At 48.0% G+C, this 21,929-nt stretch overlaps 1 long non-coding RNA gene across 1 annotated transcript; it reads left to right on the forward strand.

Moving 5' to 3' along the window:
• The first annotated feature begins 5,188 nt into the window (after positions 1-5,188).
• On the forward strand, positions 5,189-21,183 carry LOC138918208 (uncharacterized). Its single transcript, XR_011427239.1, has 3 exons — positions 5,189-5,718; positions 19,270-19,479; positions 20,869-21,183. It is a non-coding gene; the product is annotated as an uncharacterized lncRNA (long non-coding RNA).
• The last annotated feature ends 746 nt before the right edge of the window (positions 21,184-21,929 follow it).

The raw sequence follows: 21,929 nt of genomic DNA on the forward strand, positions 1-21,929 counted from the left end.
GCATGGGGCCAGCTAGTGTACTCTTAATCATTGCAGCATGGAGCTAAAAAACCTTTCCAGGTCCCCCAACGGAGATACGAACATTGAACCACAGCGCCCCCTGGCTTACGTCGCAATTCTGGTCACTCGCTCCAGGGTCAAGCTGGCCCGCAGAAATTTAAGACAAACCTTTCTCAGGCACCCACTGTGACAAGCCCTCTGCAGGCACCGTAGATAAAGAGTCCAATAGGTACGGCTTTCACCTCCCAGGAATTCCTGTCAAGTCAGGAGACACACCCAGAAGATGTGTCAATATAAGGGGAACGGAGCTCCGGGGGAGGGTGTGGGCACGGAGCCCGGTGGACACTGTGGAGGAAGGGCGTTTCACAATCAGGAAAAGGCCTCACCTCCCTTCAGGCCCCCTACCCTCACCCCACCTTGCCTGGGCCCAAGGGCCAACATTTCTTTTGGTCTTTCCTCCCACTGAAACTTACGTGTCTTCCTTCCTCTTCCCTCAGTGTGCTCCCAGAAGGCCGCCTGGCTAATCTCAGAGCCTCACTCAAAGTCAGGGGTTAATGACTCCTGGATTCTAACAAGAGTTTTCAGTGCTGTAAACCAGGAATCACAAACACGAAAGGCTGAGGGTCAGGCCGATAACGTCCGTGAACTAAGCAGGCCGGTATTCGCACATTAAACACGCAGGAGTATTCTTTACTCCCGCAAAGATACGCTGTCACCTATTTTTTTTCCCAAAACACACTGGCTTCTGGAACTATCTTTCCCTTTTCTTCTCACTTTTAATGAAGATCAAATACAGACAAATATTTCTCTACCAGGAGAAAAATGACAGGGCAGCGTGATGATAAATGCTAACTGTCACGTGGAAAACGAAGGGGACTGGTGACTGAGGCTGCCCCAGAAGCAGACTCTGAGGGTAGGATTTGAGTGCAAGTAGTTTATTTGGAAGGTGATCCTGAGAAATGTTGGGAGGGAACTGGGAACCGGGACAGGGAGGGGAAGGCAGCCAGTCAAGAAAGGGTGCGTTGTGGAGTGAGTTACAACGGTGGGTGGTGGGAGCTCCAACTCTGGGAGCCAGTGTGAAAGGTGCCCTTCAGCTATCCCGTCTGAGGCGTGGGACGCCGGGGTATTTGTACATCAGCTTCCATCAGGTGTTGATTGGGGGCTATTGGGGGCAATAGTACTTTAGTCCTCCAGAGGGCTGGGCAGGCTCCAGGGGGCCAGGGAAAGCCTCAGGCAAAGGGACACTGGTTCTGGGGCTTGGAAGCCAGGCTGTTAGAGTCCAAACTGACCAGACTGGAGGGCACGACAGCATCTGCCATGGGCATCGACCATGGTGAACTGAAGCACGCTTGTGGCTGAGTTTTGCCAGGCAGGAATGTGGGCCCGGGCTTGCCAGACCTTCTGGTTTCTCAAGAAAAGCTGTACATTTAGATTTTTATGTTAAATTTCTCAATTTGTAAATATGAACGACAAATCTAAAATTTTAAAAATATACCATGGGAGCCAACCAAAGCATGTCTGTGGGCTGGATCTGGTTTACAAGCGGCAAGATTATGGAATCTGATCTATCCTCATGACCGATCTTGGCTCCAGACCATTCTTGCTCAAGGCCAGCTCTAAAGATGAATTCTGATAGGGGAAGGTGGATGTATTAGTCAAAGAGGAGCTTGAACTGATGTGATAAAGAGACCCCTCAATACACCGTTGGCAACCAGACAGCACTGTGTTTCTTTCTCATGTAACAGTCTGGAGGCGGGTGGATGGTCAGGACAGCTCTACTGCATGGGGTTGTCCCAGGAACCCAGGTTCTTTCTATCTTGTTGCTCAGAGTGTTGTCTTCATCCATGTGGTCAAGGCTGGCTCACCAGCTCCTTGTCCAGATTCCAGCTAGCGGGAAAGGGGAAAGAGAAGCTCAACCAGTCCTGGTAATTGTAAAGTTCACCTCTCACATCCCATTGGTGAGAACTTAGTCACATGGTCATGTCTAGCTGCAAGGGATGCTGGGAAATGTAGTCTCCCTCTCTCTCTTTCTTCCTCTGTCTCTCGGCCATTTGTTCATCTTAAACTTGATGTGTGTGTGAAAATTCTGTTATAAAATTAGGGGGGAGCTGACACTGGGGGACAGTGAGAAGCCTCTGCTGCAGTGAAGGAAGTTGCCTGCAAAAGAGGATGGGATTCAAGCCTGAGGCAGGAACTACCTGAGAGACGTTTTTCCTTGCGAGAATGAAGTCAGTCTGGCTTTCCTCATTAGCTCTTTTTGTTTTGCTTTGGTCAGTCATGAAACCTTAATAGAAGATTAACACAAACCCGGACAAATCAGTTATAATGGGAAAGAAGTAAACACAATAAGCACTTACTAGATACCAGGTACTTTCACTTTTGTGATCTCGTATAACCTTCAGTGTCATCCCATGAAGTAGGTGTTATTATTCCCCCATTTTTCAGAATAGAGGACCAGAGAAGCAGGTTGACAGTCAAGCTCTCTAACTAGGGTTAGGGCGTGGGCACGGACCAGTCGGAGCTGCCATACAGGTTTCTCCCATCAGAGAAGTGAAGGGCCTGGGCCAGGATTTGAGTCGAGTCCACAGGACTGCAAAGCTCACGTTCTTTTCCCTGCAGTCTGATTTCCCTATGCCAGCTGCTTCCCCAGAGACAGCGACACCACGTCTACTGGGTTGTTGAGAGGGTAAACAAACCACGATGAATGAATCTCCTCTCCTAATATGAATGCCTTATTGTTGTTATTCTTCATGCCCTGACAGAGTATTTACAGCCTCTGCTGCTGCTCTGTTTCTGTCTGGTGGATTAAGGAAATTCGGAACTCCCAGCCCTAGCGGAAAGTTACAAGTGGGATTTGAGTTAATGAAGAGTTGAAGACTCACCAAGTGGCATTTGGCTTTCCTAGTAACCTGGACAACGCCATTAACTCTACTGTAATTAACTGGCTTTTTCCTTGACACACTGTTGCCCCAGAAATATCCATATGGGTGTACCTCGCATTAAACAAGCCAACTTGATGAAAACTGAGACTTGTTGAAAAGATAAATGGGAGATAATTATTTAAGTAACCCCAAGAGACTTTGTTTTGCAAAATGGGATTTCTGTACAGCTAGTTTCAAAATAATACTGAAATTTGGTTCTGGAAGAAAGGAAGGATACAAAGTTGTGTCATTTCCCTCCTGGTCCATCTGGGAATGTTCTGGAATAGAATAGATTTCAAGAACTCTGTACTGACGTGTCAGAGAGAACTTGTGAAATCTGAATTTGGTTGGGAGTGGTTTGTGGTAGACACATTTGGGGTGCCGGCCAAGCCCTGTCTCCCCTCTGAGAATCTAGTCACCCACAACCCCACTGGAAGAAAGAGATGGGTCTAAACAGCCATACCTATGTCATGTGACCCCCATGCTCGACCCCTCACCACTAACTGGATCAAAGATAGACTGCTGACCCAGGTGTCAATCCATCGACTCAATCCGCAAGCCAGCCAGCTTCTGCCTTTCAAACATGAATTAAGAGATATAACTCCAGTTAGTGAGTGCTCAGCTCTTGAGCTGAGAGACCAGGTAGAGCCGCGTTGGGGCAGTGACTCTAATGCCATGCGTACTCTCTTAAGAAGGCAGAGAGGGAGAGAGCACGCCAGTCTGTAGAGGGAAAAGGGGAATGGGCTGACAGCCAAGCAGTGGTAGGGCCTGGCTACTTTGAATTCCTGTTGCTGGCTGTCCGTGGGATTGCCTACCGCATCCTTAGAATAGCATGGTCAAAGTTTCCACTCAGTGGGAATTCTAAACTGGTCCCACATTGGTCAGGAGTGAGACCTTATTTTTATGCCATCATCTGCTCTCCATGGATTCCATGGTCTCTGTGGGCCCCTCTGTCCTGAGAGGCTTTTGTTGTGGCCATTGGATAGAGGAAGGGTGTTATCCATGGGACGCATCACTGCAAACTGGATGATTGATGGGGTTTGGTGATCCTTGCCAGATAAGAAAGATGCCTCCACGTCAACTCAAGGAACTCCCAGCTCCTGGGAGTAAAGCTGGTGGATGCTGTGATCTTCATTCTCTCACTGTGCTGCCCTGAGTGGTCTTTGCTTTGTTTCCCTGGGGAGTCACAGACTCAATTCTTGCTGGGTTCGATTGGGAGTGGAGGTGGGGAACGAAGTCCTCAGGATGCAGCAAAGAAATCTGGGAAGTACGGAAGTGTTGAGTGAACCCACCATTAATGCCTCAAAGGTTACCCCACCCCGCTAGCTTGGGTGGATTTCTATTCCTTGCAACCAAACGTGGCATGCAACATACCAACAAAATAGTCTGCCCCTTGCTTGTCCCTCCCTTCCCTCCTGAATTTCTATAGGAAGTAGAAACTCTATCTGGCTACCCAGGAGTCTTGGATACATTATATCCAGATTTACTGTGTAGCCCAATCAAAATCCCTCATGCCTTGGGGTTTAGCAATTGTCCTGTGTATATTCATAGGTCTTTATAGAAACAACCAACTTGCATTCCAATAGTGGGAGAATTTCTTATAAAACGGGGTGGCCATCCCCTTGACCTCTTTGCCTGATCCCTTCCTCTCTTTTAATCCCATCTGGTTAAGCAACCTCTATCTGCCAGTCCTTTCCCCTTCAGTTAACAGCATTCGTTGTGCAGGCTTTGTCGGTACTTTCTGTATGACAGCCACTGTGCTAGATGATTTACACACACGATGCAGTTTAATTGTCACAAACCCCTATGTGGTAGCTACCGTGGTAGCTATGGGCATGACTATCCCCATTTTATGGATGGGGAAACTGAGAGGCTCAGTAGCCTCTCTGACTCCACTGCCTGGGAGTTTTACCACCCTGCTTTCCTATCACTCCGGCTTCCCTGGAGCGACAGTAAAATTCCCTCCTGTCATTTTTAGTGGCTGAGGGGGGAGAGGGCCCAGGTGTCCTGCCTGGCAGCAAGGCCCCCGGAACTTGGCTTTTCTCTCTTCTCCTTCCCAGCCAGCACAGCTGCCAACCTGGAACACAGCCCTTTCCAAGAAAGCCCAGGAGAGAAGCCAAATGTTGACTCACCTGCCAGACACGGGGATGCTGCAGCCAAGATGCCTCGAGGCCTGTGCGGGAGGATTGGCAGGGCAGGCCCGCTGTGGGGCCTGGAGACGCAGCTCTGTGGGGCAGCTTCAAAGGGCCAGGCTTTCTTTCCCAAGTGCTTCAGGTTCCAGAGACTAAAGAGATCCAGATGGCCTCGTCCCCTTTCCCTCCTGCTCCGTCCTCCAGCCCTGGAAGTTTCCGAAAGAGGCGATCCTCCACATTTCCACCTGGGTGGCAGGCAGGATTCTAAGAAAGCCCCCAGGATTTTCTGCCCACCACACCCACCCTCGTGTTCACTCCCTGCAGGATCCCCAGGACTGAGAATAGGATGCATTTTTACTCCCACGATCTGGTTATATTATACAACACGGTCGACCTTAAGAAAGGGAGATTGTCCACGTGAGCCCGATCTGTTCACAACAGCCCTTTACAGGCAGTGTTTTCTCTGGCTGGTGACAGAAGAGCAAGTGAGTTGTTTGAAGCAGGAGAGGTTGACCCCCCCTTTCTGGCTTGAAGATGGAGGGAACCCTGTGGCAAAGAATGCAAGCAGCTTCTAGAAACTAAGAGCAGCCCTCAGCTGACAGCCAGCAAGGAAATGGGGACCTCAGGCCTACGACTGCAAGGAACTGAATTCTCCCAGCAACGAGGTGAGGTTGCAACTGCGTTCTTCCTCAGGGCGTCAGACAGGAACTCAGTCTGGCGAGCACCCTCATGGACTTCAGCTTTCTCACACCCGGAGCAGAGAACCTGGGTTGTCAGCTACGGAACTGTGAGCTATGGGGGTTGTTTCAAGCTGCTGAATTTGTGGTAATTTGTCATGCAACAATAGAAAACAGATACCCCTTGGATACCTACTAGGCATCTCAAACCTAACGCGTCTAGCTAGCCCCCCCCAACCTGCTCCTCACGGTCTTACCCATCTGCTTAATGACAACTTGCTTGTCCTTGGCTCAGGCCAAAAATCTTAACGTCACCCTCGACTCCTCTCTTTCCTGTAGACCCTACACTGATCCATCAGCAAATTCTTTCCACTCTCCCTTCATAATGTATCCAGACTTTGACCACGTCTCACCGTCTCCATTGCCCTTCTCCTTTCTGTCCTGACAGCTCTGCAGTTTATTATAGCATAGTGACACCAGAGTCCTTGCACCTCCCGGGCAGGAGGGGAGGGCGCTCCCGGGCTGTGATTGGCTGACCTCTTTAGATTCCATTCCCCACCCTCGGGGAGGTTATGTTCAAAGACAGACACAAAGCAGAAGGTGGCAGAAGAGGGGGCTTCCATGCAGAGGCTTAACAGGGAGCGAGGGACAAACTCAGGCCACCCTTGGCCATGAAAGCGCTCGGAGCGGGCCACCCTGCACGTTTCCGGTAGAACATAGTTGTCACCCGGGAGGGGTTCCCAAGCCTGCTTCAGAACCAATTATGCTCAGAAGTCATGCTGTGTAATACTTTCTGGGGGTCAGGATTTTATCTATTATTCAAAGTTTTGAGGCAAGAGTGAAAAATTGTTGTTGATGATGCCTGGGGAATTCCCAGGAGACCTACAAGAACTTACAGGCAACCAGTCTCCCCGAGTGGTTAGGATTTATAGCTTTCAAGTCAGCGTGAGTGTGAGTCCAGCTCATCCTTCCTAGCTGGGTTTCTCGAGGCCTCAGTTTCCTCAGTGGGGATTCAGTGAGATCGGTTTTCTTTCTGGGCAGGCATTTAGCACAGTACCTGCCATACAGTAAGTTCTCATTAAATGGTGCTGTTGATATGTTGTCTGTAATTTACTTCTAAAGCTAAAGCAAGGATAATATGCTGCATGTGCCTGCATGTGTATGCGTGCACGTGTGCGTGTGTTAGCTTTCATCTACATTGTAGGGGCAGTTAAGCTAACATTTGAAGGATCACAGCCCCACGCTCCAGAGGAAGTTACCATAAGTGCTTCAATTATCTGTCTTAGCTCAGCACCCACGGATGTGTTAATTAGCATAATGGATTTCTAAAATGGTTTTTCATTGATGAAAATAATGGCGTTCAAGAAAGGTAGATGGCTGGGAACATTTCATGGTGCGTCTGCCTTGCCTGGACTTTGCACACTCGTCCAAATGAGACCAGTCGCTTGTTCTCTTGGAAAGGCTCGCAAGTCCAAGGGGTCCCGCGTCTCCATGTTAAAGGGCCGATTTTATGACCTGCCCGACTAGGTTTGCTCACTACTGCACTGACAGTATTGTCACATCTGCCTCAAGTGAGCTTTTCACGACAGAGGCTGTCCGTGTGTCCGAAAGGACAGATCGCTGAGGTGTCCCTGGGCTCACAGAATGGGTGAGTGGCTGTGCCTGAGCCTGCTCGCCCATAACTGTCTCCTTGTGTTGAATTCAGTCTGACAGGCTCTCTTTGTAAGGTGCCATCCGGGTGGGAGGTCGCGGGAGGAAACTTGCAGCCTTCCTGCACTTCTGATTACTGGAGGCGGGGGAGCTACCGTCAGACCCCTCAGGATTTAAATAGACAAGTGGCTTAGGATAGTTTGCAACACTTGCTTTCAAATAAGAGAATTATAAGAGAATCACGGAATAACTGGTTTCTTCCAGCTTAGGAAGGGCATGTTACGACGAGAAGTTAGGAAATCGTGAGAATAGACCTCTGTAGAGAATGTCCTGGGGTGGAATTCTGGTGCTGTTTCAGATGCAGGATGAACTTAGAAGGATAGGAGTGTGTGTGTGTGTGTGTGTGTGTGCGCGCATTCGTGTATGCAGACGAACAGAGGAGCAGGGAGAGGATGGAAAAAAAAAGGTGAGTGGAGAATGGAGAATTCTGCTACCATTTATCTCCCAGGAAAAGCCATGGAACTTTTTAGAAGTGACACGGCTGATTGGGATGAGCCAGAGTTTGGGCCGCAGACCGGGATTCGAATGCCGCCTCTCTTTCTTTCTAAGTGATCTGAGGCACGTTTCTTCACTTCTCTGAGTCTGCTTCGTCATCTGTAAAATGGACATGAGAATACTTTCCTTTGAGCTGCAATTAAGTCAAATGGACTTGAAACCATTTAGCAAAGTGTCAGGTGCAGAGCCGTCCTTCAATAAGCAGTTGCCGTCTCTGAACAGTTACAGAGCCCAGAGCTTCCGCACAGGGACCCAGGTTACAGCAGCCAACGGGCATGTAGCCTTCCTAGAGTGGACAGCCTGGTAGTGATGATGAACTCGGTGAAGGCATTTCATGGGAATCTCCTGGTGTGTCTGTTACAAATGCAGATCCCAAGGACCATCCAGGTCTGCTGAATCAGAGGATGAGTAGGTGGGGCTGGGAACCCATTTTTAAGAAGCTCCCCAGGAGACTCTGATGGGCAGCCAGGTTGGGGAGCCACTGACTGAAACACTCTAATTCTCTACCAGAGCCTCAAGCTTGGCAGAGCTTCAGTCTCCCTTCAAAGCCTCCCTGGCCATGAACCTGACACATCGGTGGGGGGCACCGCCTACTGCACAGCGGGAACCACTCCACTGTGATGGGGGCAGGAGAGTTACCCTTGTTTTGCTCATTTTATAGGCAGCGCTCGTATGTCATTATCAGAAATTTCAAAGTCTTCGCTGAGCATGGAATTGACAGGCTATAACTTGAGTCATGCAGTCGTCAGTGGCTAAATGCTTTAAACGTGAGTAAGGCCCGGCTCTTCAGATCAGCGTCCAAGAACAATGCAAATCCAGACTGATGTCGCTACTGTCTCCGTGTGACTTTGGAGTCATTTTTTCTACCCAACTCCCTCTTCGAAATCACGTCTTGTGCTTTTATTTGCCTGAAAAATAATTCATATTCACTGTCGAAAATGGAGGTAATATAAACTTGGCATAGAAAAGAAAGTAAAAAGATACTGGTAATCCTGTCCCACTGGGATAACCCCATGAACATCTTTAGTGTATTTCCTTCCAGTCTTTTTTCAATATACATGAATACAGATGTTATTTTTTCCTCTACAGATCAAGATAGCCCTGTATGTGATGTTTTTTGATCTGCTCTTTTCATTGAATAACATGTTTTAAGGTAAAAAGTTAATGATAAGGGGCTGGCCTGGTGGAGCAGTGGTTAAGTGCGCACGTTCCGCTTCAGCGGCCCGGTGTTCACCGGTTCTGATCACGAGTGCGGAAATGGCACCCCTTGGCAAGCCATGCTGTGGTAGGCATCCCACACATAAAGTAGAGGAAGATGGGCATGGATGTTGGCTCAGGGCCGGTCTTCCTTAGCAAAAAAAAAAAAAAAGAAGAGGATTAGCAGCGGATGTTAGTTCAGGGCTGATCTTCCTCAAAACAAAAAAAAGTTAATGATATTTTGTTTGCCATTGAATAATCTTCTACAACAGTGGTTTTCACACTGGGTGCTGCAGAAACCTGGGGTTTCCTGGGAAGTGCCTAGTGGTTACCTGAGGTGGGGGGATGCACTGGGGGACTGGTGGCGGGATGGACGGGGATCTGGGCCCCAGAACCCTGTACAAGTCACAGCAGCTCCACTTATCCCTGGTTGTAACTGGACAAACCACGCAGGATTCCACCACAAAAAGATTTTGAGGCTTAACGAATTTGAAAACCATGGCTAGGCCAAGTCATCATAAAAGCCTTTTTTAAAACCTAGTTTCTTTCCTTCTTTTTAATGATAAGGGGCTGTCCCGGTGGCGCAGCGTTTAAGTTCCCATGTTCAGCTTTTCAGAGGCCTGGGGTTCGTCGGTTTGGATCCTGGGTGCAGACACGGCACCTCTTGGCACGCCGTGCTGTGGTAGGTGTCCCACATATAAAGTAGAGGAAGATGGGCACAGATGTTAGCTCAGGGCCAGGCTTCCTCAGCAAAAAAGAGGAGGACTGGCAGTAGTTAACTCAGGGCTAATCTTCCTCAAAAAAAAAAAAAGTAAATGAAAATGGGCTTTAACAATTATAAAACAGGGGCTGGCTCCGTGGCCAAGTGGTTAAGTTCATGCGCTCTGCTGCGGCGGCCCAGGGTTTGGATCCTGGGTGCGGACATGGCACTACTCATCAGGCCACGTTGAGGTGGCGTCCCACATCCCACAACTAGAAGGACGTGCAACTAAGATATACAACTGTGTACGGGGGATCTTGGGGAGATAAAGCAGAAAAAAAAAAAAAAAAGATTGGCAACAGTTGTTAGCCCAGGTGCCAATCTTTGAAAAAAAAAATAAAATACAACAAATATTTGCTAGTTGTTTTTAAAAACCCAGTTTTTTATTATGTATTTTTAAAAAATAGACAACTGCTAAATGTTCTTTGTAAAAACATCAAATATAGATTTGGTAAAAAAAAAAGCAAAAACCCATCCTCATTCACTTCCCCCCCAAATACCTAAGGAGCCCAATACTACCCCAATTGCCCAGCTCCAGAGGGCTCTGTTCACAAAGAATACCCAGTTAAGATGCCTGTCTCATTCCAGATTCCTCTCTGCGTATGCATTGCCTCAGGGTACCCCAGAAGCCAGCCCTAACTAGGGTTCCAGTACACGTCATTTATTTGGGAGGTAAGGTGACAACTGTCATGGTTTGTCTGGGACTGAGAGGTTTCCCAGGGTGAGTTGGTCACCTTATAACAGCCAGGAAGCATTGACAGAGGGGTGAAATGAGATGGGCAAGGGAGGGCAGCCGATAATGAACAGGTGACGGCTGAGGACGGGGCGGGGGGGCTCTGGAATATTTGGGACTTCCGGGGAGCACCGTAGACCCCCTCAGTGATACCCCACCTTCGGGCTTTTATCTACCAACTTGGGTCCCTCACTGGTTGACACTGAGGCTGCCAACTTCTGACTCGAGCCTGCCCACCTCCTGCAGCCCTGCAAAGGCCTGCAGCAGAGAGACCAGGAGTAGGAACGCCGGGGAGCAGGGGCAGAGCGCCCGAGCATCTGCTAGCAGACTGTTTCTGTGCCTCTACTTTCTAGAAGTAAAAATAGGATGACTGCATTCCTGACTTACTAGCACCTTGATTTGTGTAAGAGGTCCAAAGGAAAGCTATTGTGGGCTACCAACCTAATGCTGCAATCACTTCAAGGGATCCGGCTTGGAACTGCCCTTAGGTTAATGATATCATGTAAATGACCGGCATTGGAACCAGATGAAATGATAATTAAAAAAATACCTCAGATGAGCTCTCTGCTGGATTCAGCTCAAAACTGCTGCTAAACCCTTAGAAGACGCTAACAAGGAAAGGCTGGTGACTCCAGTTCCTGCAGCGCTGTGGCCGCCCCGCTCCCCACAGGAGCGCGTGCTAATCCCTGGTACTGACAGCGTCTGGCCGAGCCCTCCCGGGCGCTCCTGACCACAGCGAGGCTGCCTGGTGTGCACGGTCAGGTGTGTGCAGCCTCAGGCAGCGCCCACCTCTGCCCTCCGCACTCAGCAGCTTCTCCACTGCTCTGTCTAAACAAGGGGAGAAGGAATAAGTTCCTTTTGTCACCACGTCTCCATGGTTATTTGACACGTGATCGTTTTTTTGGAGTTCTTGGCAAAACCAGCAGCGGGTTTGGCTATGACATTTCAGTCTGGGAAGGGAACAGGGGATGGAATCATTCTTTTGGATGGCCGCAGGCTGTTTCCTGAAATGGTTGGCGAGGTGCAAATCCCAATCCTGATGGACGTTATCATACTGGGTGCTGCTAAAAGTTGAACGCTGATTGGCTTTTTGATGATATTAACGAATCATCGTTAGTTTTTTGAAAAAGTTGTGATAACAGTGCTGTGTTTTAAAAGAGCCGTCCAAGCCTTTAGAAATACATACTGATCTTTACAGATGAAATGATATGATCTCTTAGGTTTGCTTCAAAATATGTGGGTAGGGATGGATGAAGCTGGATTGGCCATGAGTTGAGGATGATGTGTGCATGGGTGTTCAAAGTCCTGTTTGATCCACTTTTGTATATGTTTGAAATTTTCCTCAATGCAAAAGTTTTGTTTTAAAAAAAGAATGGTCGATGGCAGTTAAGTTCATGCGCTCTGCTTCAGTGGCCTGGGTTTCGCCACTTTGGATCCTGGGCACAGACCTATGCACCACTGATCAAGCCATGCTGTGGCAGGTGTCCCACATATAAAATAGAGGATATGGGCACAGGTGTTTGCTTAGGGCTAATCTTCCTCAGCAAAAAAAAAAAAAAAAAAAAAAAGAAAAAAAAAGAAGAAGAAGAAGAAGAAGAAAGAAATAAAGAGGAAAAAAAGAAAAAAGAAATAAAGAGGAAAAATAAAGGATGGTAGCTGAGAACCGAATCTGCTTGTCTTTGTTTTCAAAGGTCATGATAAAGATCCAATGAATGGATGTGGCTACAGGATAAGCTCTGTGAGCTGTTGTGGGAGAGTTACATGCCAGAGAATTCTACCCTGTAGATAGTGATGATGGAGGTAGTGATGGGTGTGTGGGGTGAGTTGGTGGGAATCGTGGCGTTATTGCAGGGCAGCTTGTAGAGTCTCTCACAGAACTGTGCACCTACGACCAGGTGTGATTTTGAGATGTAAACCACGCCCCACCCCCAAACTCCCCAATTTGTGAAGCCAGACAATTTGCCTGTATTGTCTAAGGAAAGTAGGGATGCTACAGAATCCAGGGAATGAAAGGGTTAAAGCTTAGGCATTTGGAATTTCAAAAGCCACTGTCCACACATAAGAAAAAGACTTGCTTAGTGAGAGTCATTGTTTTCCTCCCTCCTGCCCCCAAATAGTGACAGTTAATGTTAGCCAAGCATTTAGGATGTACCAGGCACTGTTCTGAGCATTCTACAAGTGTTCTCTTCTCTATTCCCCTAACAACACTATGAGACGACTGATTTTACAGATAGGGAAACTGAGGCACAAACCAGTTAAGTAACTTGCCCAGCATCACATAACTAATCTGACTCCAGAGCCTGGGACCCAAGCCCTTCCCTGGATAGGTGACCCCAGGGTTCCCATGCTCAGCTTAGTGTGGGATCCGCTGAGTGGAGCTGGTCCATCAGGGAGTTTAGGCAGAAAGGGCCCGAGAAAGTGTCAGGGTGACATGGAGAACATGATGGGGCATGGAAGCCTCGGGAGGCTGCAGCCACCCCTGCCTCCTGTGCCTTGGTGCTCCTGAGGGCCCTAAAACTGGGATTCAGCCTGGGGGAGACGGAGGCATTCCTATAGGAGAGTGATTTTGTTTCTGCCACCTCCAGGATCGGGGACGTGACAAGGAAATTAACTTTAGTTGTCAAAAGAATGGAGAAATGTTCCTTCATGGTTGAGTGTGCAGCCTGTCATTCCACATGCATAAGAGCGTGGTCCTGATTCCCCTGCTGTGATGAAATAAGGCATTTGGAAGGAATCAGGGTCCGGGTTAAAATACTCGATTTTCGAGTCACACTACTCTGGGTTTGAATCCTAACTGTGTCATTTAGTTGCGATGTGGCCTTGGGGTGAGTCTCAATTTCTTATCAGCCAAACAGGGACGAGAGTAGTAACCGTGCCCACCGCGGAGGGTGGCATAAGGATGAGAGCGAACAATGCCTGCGAAATGCCCCGCGCGTGCCTGGCACAGGGCCGCTCCTCCGGCTGTTGTAACCTAGTTTTTCAAGGGTCTCCATTCACTGGCAGAATAAATAAGAAACGGCTTGATTGTTTCTAATCATTGCCCCCATCCCAGCTACATGACATTTTCCATCAGGAAACACATCCTTAGGAGTTCCTCTGCTTTCTATAATTTACCAGTTCCTTTAGCAAACCCATCACTTTAATTGTTTTAGGCTCTGTCCTGTTCATTTTAAAACTTCAGTCTCATTTTGGATTGAAATCCCTTTTCTTGCTCTTGCCCTGGGTCAGGCTTGAACCCAAACCCTTTGCCCTCTCCCTGACTCCTTCCGTTGCTCTTGTAGCAGGAGGGGCCGCGGGAAGGAGAGGGGGCAGGGCCCAGCCTCCCACCTGGACCTGGTGAGATCCCAGACTTCTGCTCTAGTTGCCCAGAGCTGTCATTCTCCTGGGGTTCGGGGCTTCATGTGGTTGGCCTTACAAGAGGTTTATTTCCCAGCACCTGCCAGGTGCTGTTTATCCTCTCCTGGATTTGGCCACACCTCCAACTGACTCCACCATAATCCTCTGCATGGGGACCTCTTGGTCCCTGTGGTGAAGGGTCCTTGCTCATCTACCTTCTGGGGCCAACTTCAGGGCCTCTGGACTTGTATGAGATCCAACTTCTGTATCTCTCAAGAACTAGAGACTTAGAGTGGGATGCTCCTGGCCCCTCTCTTCCTGGTGGACTCCACAAGGCCATCCTATCCCAAATCTGTCATGTTCTTTCTGGTCACACAGAGGAAAGTGAGCAGGTCTTCCAATTAGGAAATAGAATTCCAGTTTTTCTTACCTACAGGTGCCCCAGTCACCAGGAAGTATCCTCTCTGGGCCTCCTTCTGGTTTTGGAGGTGGGAACACACTTCCTTGTCAATGGCAAAAATGGAAAGGAAAGGGCCTCTCTTCAGAAATGCTGCACTGCCCCCAAATGTGACTTCCTCTCCCCATAGTGGTGGTAATGGTGATGGGGGTGGTGCTGATGGTGGTGAAGGTGATAGTGGTGGTGTTGGAGGTGATGGCGGGGGTGGTTGTGGTGATGATTATGGAGTGGGTGATGGTGATGGTGGAGGAGGTGGTAGAGATGATGGTGGTAGAGGCGATGGTGGTGATGATAGTGATGACAGTGGTGGCTGTGGTGATGGTGGTGGAGGAAGCAGGGGTAGAAGGGATGGTCGATATGAAGATGGTAGAGGTGATGGTGGAAGTGGTGATGATGGTGGAGATGATGATACCCCAAAGAAAGCCCTGAGAGGAAGGGGCTGGTCCTTTTGACTCTCAAAGGTCATATCTCTGAACCTGGAACATGGAGATTAATATCCTTTGTCCTCAGCTCTGGGCCTTAGCAGACATTTCAGAACAACAGGAAAAATTGCACTAACGAGAAACACCATCTTGTTACATTAGGGGTAGTGCTACCAATAAAGACAATTCTTTCACAGTTGTTTTAAAAGTGGTGCTGGAAATACGGTAGCTTCATGTCGTTTCCTCAGCCAATAGAAACTCAAAGTATGAGGACTAAGGTGGAAAGGTCTGTGAAAGCGCTTGGCCTTAAAAAGGGTTCTTTACATGTGAAAACTTTGGAACCAGTGCCCTGGCTGGGCTGGTCACAACCTCTTCTTGTGCTGGTGAGAGGTCTGTTGAACTTGGGGTACAGGCTGTGGTCCCAGAGAGAGCACAGGCAAATGATCAGAAAGAGACTGAACCAAGACCCCTGGCTACTTGAAGTCCACAGTCTGGTCAACGGGGTGAAGCAAGCTGGAGGTGGTTAGCTGGATGTGGAGGGGATTCAAGCTCTTGGTTTTCTTACTAGTGCCTTATGATAGGTTACTTTCCTTCTATACAGCTGGGACCTCCTATAGACCAGGGTTTCTCGACGTTGGCACTATTGACATTTGGGGCCACATAATTCTCTGTTGTGGGGGCTGTCCTGTGCATTGTAGGATGTCTAGCAGCTTCCTGAGCCTCTACTCACTAGATGCCAGTAACATCCCTCAGTTGTGACAACCCCAAATGTCCCCTGGGGGGGTCACCCTCCGTTGAGCACCACTGCTGTAGACCCTACCAAGGCCAAGGCTGGTCCTCCTCCTGGGAGGGTCTGCATACTGATGCAGCTGACATGACATTTTTGAGCCATGTACTCAAATTGCATATCAAATTTAACTTACTTTATATTTCTAGTCCCCATTCCTATAACTCATTTCTATTTACTCCCCTTGAGCCTTCATTCTTCCTGATGACATCTTGGGAAAACTCCCTCTTTTAAAGTTTAAACTCAGTCAGTTCAGGATCCTTTTATTCTCTTTCCTCCCCTGTATTGATCAAAGATTTAGAGATTTAAATACCAGCATGGTGTTGATTAGGGAGCGGTGGGAACCAATTTCTGTCCTATGCCATTATCTTTTGAAATGTATAATCCTTGTGGATGGTTCCTTCACGGGTCACCAGTGACTTCCTGAGTCACCAGTGACTTCCACTGGTTCCAGGAACCAAGAGTCATGTCTGTTCTTATCTTGTTTGACTTCAGTTGATTCCTCCCTTCTCCTTTAACAACTTTATTCTCCCGGCTTCTGTGAGCCCACAGACTGGGTTTTCCTTCTACCCCATTGGGTGCTCCTTCTTTGCCTCAGTGGCTAAATCATCACTCACCTTATCTCCAAATGGCAGAGCAGCCTGGGGCTCAGTCCGGAGCTCCCTTTTCTTTTTGATATAAACATTCCCTTTAGATCCATGGCTTCGAATACCCTGCTTTCCTATGGCTCCCAAATCTCTCCAGGAGTGGCCTCGCCCTAGAACACCACATCCTCAGAGTCAACTGTCCATCTGACACTTCCACGTGGATATCTTATTGATGCCTCAAACAGAATGGCTAAGCAACTCTTGTTCTCTTTGCTCCAAACTTGCTCATGTTCCCCACTCTTCTCCATCTTAGAGAAGAGGGGACCATCAGCTGAGTTCCTCAAGCCAAAGATCAAACCATTCTCCTCAGTCAGTCCCAACATACTCCATCCAGCCTCATGTCCTTTTGACTCTGCCTCCCAAACACAGTGTAAATCAGGTCACTGAATGTCCACTGCCACCACCTTGGTCCAGTTTACCGTCATCTCTTGCCGGCATTCCCACAATAGCCACCTAACTGATGTCTCCTTGCTTCCTCTCTTGCTCTGCCCACCCCACAATTCATTCACCACACCACAGCCAGAATAGCCTTAAAAATAAAGTCATCAGGGGGGCTGGCCCCGTGGCCAAGTGGTTAAGTTTGCGCACTCCGCTGCAGGTGGCCCAGTGTTTCGTTGGTTCGAATCCTGGGCGCGGACATGGCACTGCTCGTCAAGGCACGCTGAGGCAGCATCCCACATACCGCAACTAGAAGGACCCACAACGAAGAATGTACAACTATGTACTGGGGGGTTTTGGGGAGAAAAAGGAAAAAATAAAATCTTTAAAATAAAATAAAATAAAATAAAGTCAACAGATCATGTCACACCCCTTCCGATGGCTCCCGATCACACTTTGAGTGACATCCCAACTGCTTACAGGCCCTGCCTGATCTAGCCTTGGCTGGAGAATGCTCTCCAGCTTCATTCTCCGCCACTGCCCTTTGCTCCACCCTAACTCTAGTCGCATTGGCTGCTTCAATGATCTATTGCTGCACAACAAAGCATCCTGAAGCTTAGTGGTTTGAAACCGCAGCCATGGGTTATTTCTCACGATTCTGTGGATTGCCTGGGCTCGGCTGGGAGCTTCATCTCTGTTCCAGGATGGTGTCAATTGGGGTCACTCATGTGGCTGCACTTGGCTGAGACCTCTGCTGGGCTGGAACTCCTCTCTCGCATGACCGGCTCCTCAGCTGGGGGCCAGCTGAGCTTCTGAGTCTCTCCATGTGGTCTCCCCAGCAGTGTAGCTGGATCCGTTGACATGTTGGTTCAGGACTCTAAGGGAGTGAAATTGGAAATTGCCAGAATCCTTAAGGCCTAGGCCCAGAACCGAAACACGTCATGCACATTCTACCGGTCAAAGCAAGTCACAAGGTGCATGAGCTTTAAGAGGATGAACGTAGACAAAGAATTTGTAGCCATCTTGAGTTCACAGCTCCGACCCTCTTCCTGTTACCAGCTCATTTCTCCCTTGGGCTCTCTGCACCTGCTTCTCCCCTTGGCATGGAGTATTTTCCCCTGATCTCTGTATAGCTGGCACCTTCTTGCCTTTCAAATCTTAGCTCATATGCCATCTCTTAAGAGGTGACCATTCAATGAAAGAAGCTACCAGTCACTATCGTGTTACCCTTTAAACTTCTCGGCAGAGCATCATCAGTGTCTGACTTTGTTAATTAAATGATTTATTTGTCACTGGTCTCTTTGCACTGGAATGAAAGTTCCCTGAGGGCCGGAACCTGGCTGTTAGGTTCACACTGTATCTTTAGCTCCTAGAACACTGGGTATAGAGAAGGCAAAGGCCTCCTGTCAACACAAATACAAGAGGCCTCTCGACTCTGCGGAGGTGAAGAACCCATCCTTCCAAATCACACAGGCCTTGGTTCTGCCCCCTCCTCGCTGTGTAACCATGGGGAAAGTTACCTAACTTCTCTGTGCTTCAGTCTCTAAAACAGGGTGAGAATCAAGAGAACCCACCTCATCCACATGGGAGAGAGGTAAAGACAGATGAGAATGATGAAATTTATCAAAGGGGCTGGGACTTGGGAAGGACTCATTATTATTTTAATATAAACCCTGACTCCCTCCTTCTTATTTCCTTTCCCTGAGCTCCAAAACCAGGAGAGAAAAATTCCATGTAATTCTAGAGGGCAGGAATCACATTTCATGGCTATCCTTAAAATGCTTTCACCTGGCCACCAACTGGCTCCAGCCAAGAGTTGGTCCCTATCTCATGTCTGGTGGTGGAGGGCAGGCTGGCCAAGGTCAGGGAAGGGCCGGGAGGTCCAGAGCCCACCGTCTGCTTTTCACAGGAGCTTTGCACTCCGGCTGTAAGGGCCACCAGACCTCTTGAGGGGTTCCTTTCAGATGCGAATCCTGCCGAAGGCTTAACTGGACCCTGGCTTCCTTATTTTCATTAACCTGTTTGGTCTGTCCCAATTAAAGCCTTTTGAAATCACTGTACTCAATTTACCACCTAATTATTCTTACCTTGTTTGTTTAATGAAGCTTATATAACGATTCTGGTGATCTTTATGAAACGTTCGGTGGAGATTTTACTTTTCACTTTATAATTTGTGATTTTTAGATTAATGTTTTATAACCTTGGGTTCTTAATCATAAAGTCATAAGGAGCTTAATTGATTTGAAACTAACCATGCCCTGAAGTGTGTGCATGTCAAATTGATTCAAATTGATCCAGAGAGTTTAAATAAAGCTTAGACCAGAGAACATGATGGCACCTGATGGAAATTTTCCTAAAGCACTCAACTTGGGTGACTCAATTATGCTGCCATCTCGGCTCAGGAAATTATTGGATAAATACTTTCTTTTTGCATTTATCATAGACTGAAAAGATAGGACAGCTTAAAAGAAAAAGAAGCCTAGGAAAAGTTAGCCAAGTGTAAAATGTTCTATTTACAGTTCTTCCTTCTGGAAAGCTGGGGAGAGCTCACATTTTGAGGGCACGCTGGTTTGAAATATACATATACATATTTCTTTATTTACATGTTTTGTTTCAGAGCCTGACGGTCAACATCATCGTCTCAAATTGAAAACGATTGGAAATTAAGTACTGACAATGGAAGCATTGGAAAAACACAAGTCATTTGGGATGAGTTTGCTTTTTAAAACATTTTTCTTAAGGAATGATGGATACAAGCACTTTTCCATAGACAACTTTCTCGGAGCAAATGAACTCACAGGTGAAATCCTCAGTTTTGTAGAACAGGGTGAGTTCCATTATGCATTTCTGACAAATGACAGGTCAATTTAGTTCTAATTGGCCCTAATTGGCACCCCGTCCCCCCAGAGGCTATGTGCTTTTACCTGTCTCCCAGCAGCCCTCACAAAGGTGTGACATCCTTTTCTGGCTTTGAAAAACATCAGATATAATTTCCCAGTGGATCCCTGTAAGCCAAATGAAACCTGATGGCTGGGCACAGGGAGATGAGCCTGACTCCAGGAGAGACGCGATTCCCAGGGCTCGGGGCTCCCCGAGGTCCCAGCGGTGAACAGTCATACCGAATTTTCCTGTAATTGATCTCTCCAAAAGCATTTTCCTTTGTAAGCAGTTCCGATGCTTCCTGACTTGCTTTCACATCTCTAGTTCCCGTTTCTTGCAAGTCAGTCTTTTTGCTTTACTCTCTCTTTCAAGAGTCTTTGACAAAATGCTTCTTGGGCTTGACTGTCTGGAGACAAGTCTCGTAAGCCCCGGGCTCCCTGCCATTAACCTTCTCAGTGGGGACATTTCACGGCTTCCTAATGGGGCTCCCTGCCCTGGTCTGGTGTTCCAGACCATGCTTCTCCCTGCGGGCCCCTGGGGGGCGGCACCCTTGTCTGCTTTCATCACCCCTGTGCGCCCGGGGCTGAGCACAGCTTTTGGGGTAGAGCACTTGTTCAGTGAGAACTTCTTTTTTCTTCAAAGTGTACAAACCTTAGGTGACATCTTGAGGGATTTTTCCCCACGCAATCACTACCTCCCATCAACACATCGAACACCTCCAGCCACCCCAGAAGGCTTTCTCATACCCTCTCTCAGCCACACCCCCAACCCTACCCGTCCTGGAAGGAACCACCATTCTGACTTTTATCACTGAACATTAATTTTGCCTGTTCTTGACCTTCATCCAAGGAATTGTTCAATGTTGTGGCCATGAAAACACATCTCTCAGATCTCTGATTGTGGGCATTGACCAACAGCCAATTCTGCTGGGCGCTGAAATCTGTCACTGTGTCTGTGGGATGTGGGAGGACATGCTTCCCACAGGCTGCTTCTACCTATGCCAGGGCAGGCCCATTCCTCCGAGGAGGGGAGCTCCTCTGACCACAGTTTGGCTCAAGGACTCCCCATTGGGCTTGCTGAGCTTCCTTAGAACTGCATGGCGGTCTAGGATGCTTCCTTCTGACAAATAAAAATGGCAAGCAATAGGATATATTGGAGTATATGAGGAAGCCATTTGGTATAAACCTAATTCGGCCTGACTTCTTTTTTTCCTCCAAAAGGGCCTGACTGGCTATTGAGCACGCATTGCATATCTGCTTAGACATTTCCTATGGCCAGAACAAAGGCCCTTGAGATAAAGATGCAACTTCCCCCCGACATTAGCATTTTTCCTTAGGCTAGGAACTGATTGCTGCACTCACCTCCCAGCTCACCTGTGACCACTCAGCTGGAGACAACAGACTGCCACCCTGCTGTGTTCACCGAGACAGAAGACCTACCTGCTATTTCCATCAATCGCTGTGCCGACAGAGTAGTCTCGCGACTATTGTAAAAGGGACATTCCAATCATATGTGAAACATCCTCTTTGAGGGTATATAACAACCCTGTATGACCCCCCACCTCTTTGGAGTGCTCTGTTCCTTTGTGGAAAGACTCTCCCGGGTTATAATCCTCAGATTTAAGCTCAGAATAAACTTACCCAAATTTTCATTTATAGATTGGATATGGATTATTTTTGTCGACACTTCCTTCCTTGCTTCCTTCCTTCTTTCATTCCCTCCTTCCTTTGTTCCCTCCTTCGTTCCCTCCTTCTTTCCCTCCCTCCCTCCATCTCTCCTTCACAAGGGACAGTCCTGTATCACAGTCTGATGGTTCCCAGCCTCTCCTGGCGGCCTTCTCGTTTTCCCTCAGAAGTGTTTCTGTTCATCACCTCTTGGACATGTAACCTTGGCACCTGCTTCTTGGAGAACCTGGACTAACACAAACGTCTACTCCTCTCTGAGGGCTTCTTTGGCCTATCATTAGGGCTGTGACTTTCCACGCTGTTGCACGTAGCAGCAATTTGTCCTCTTTCTTTATTGCTCTGTAGTATTCCATTCTATGAGGATGCACATACATGATTTAGCTCCTCTAGACTTGACGGGCATTTGGGTTGCTCCCTGTTTTTGGCTGTTAGGAGTACAGCTGCTATGAACACGCTTGGACTTGTCTTTTGGTGGATATGTGTGTGCATTTCTCTTGGGTGTGTCTTTCGTTATGGGACTGCTGGGTTCTACGGGAGGGGACGTTTAGTTTGAGCAGACACTTCAAAACAGTTTTCCAAAGTAGTTCTACCAATTTACTTTCCCATGCTCATATTTACTGAATGAATGAACTCAGCCAGAAGAGGGTTTTTAGAACTTGTTTATCCCAGTTGCTCCTCTAATTCAACACGCACACACACACACACACACACA

This window comes from Equus caballus, chromosome 16, assembly GCF_041296265.1.
Source record: "Equus caballus isolate H_3958 breed thoroughbred chromosome 16, TB-T2T, whole genome shotgun sequence".
In the NCBI taxonomy this organism is placed as follows: Eukaryota; Metazoa; Chordata; class Mammalia; order Perissodactyla; family Equidae; genus Equus; species Equus caballus.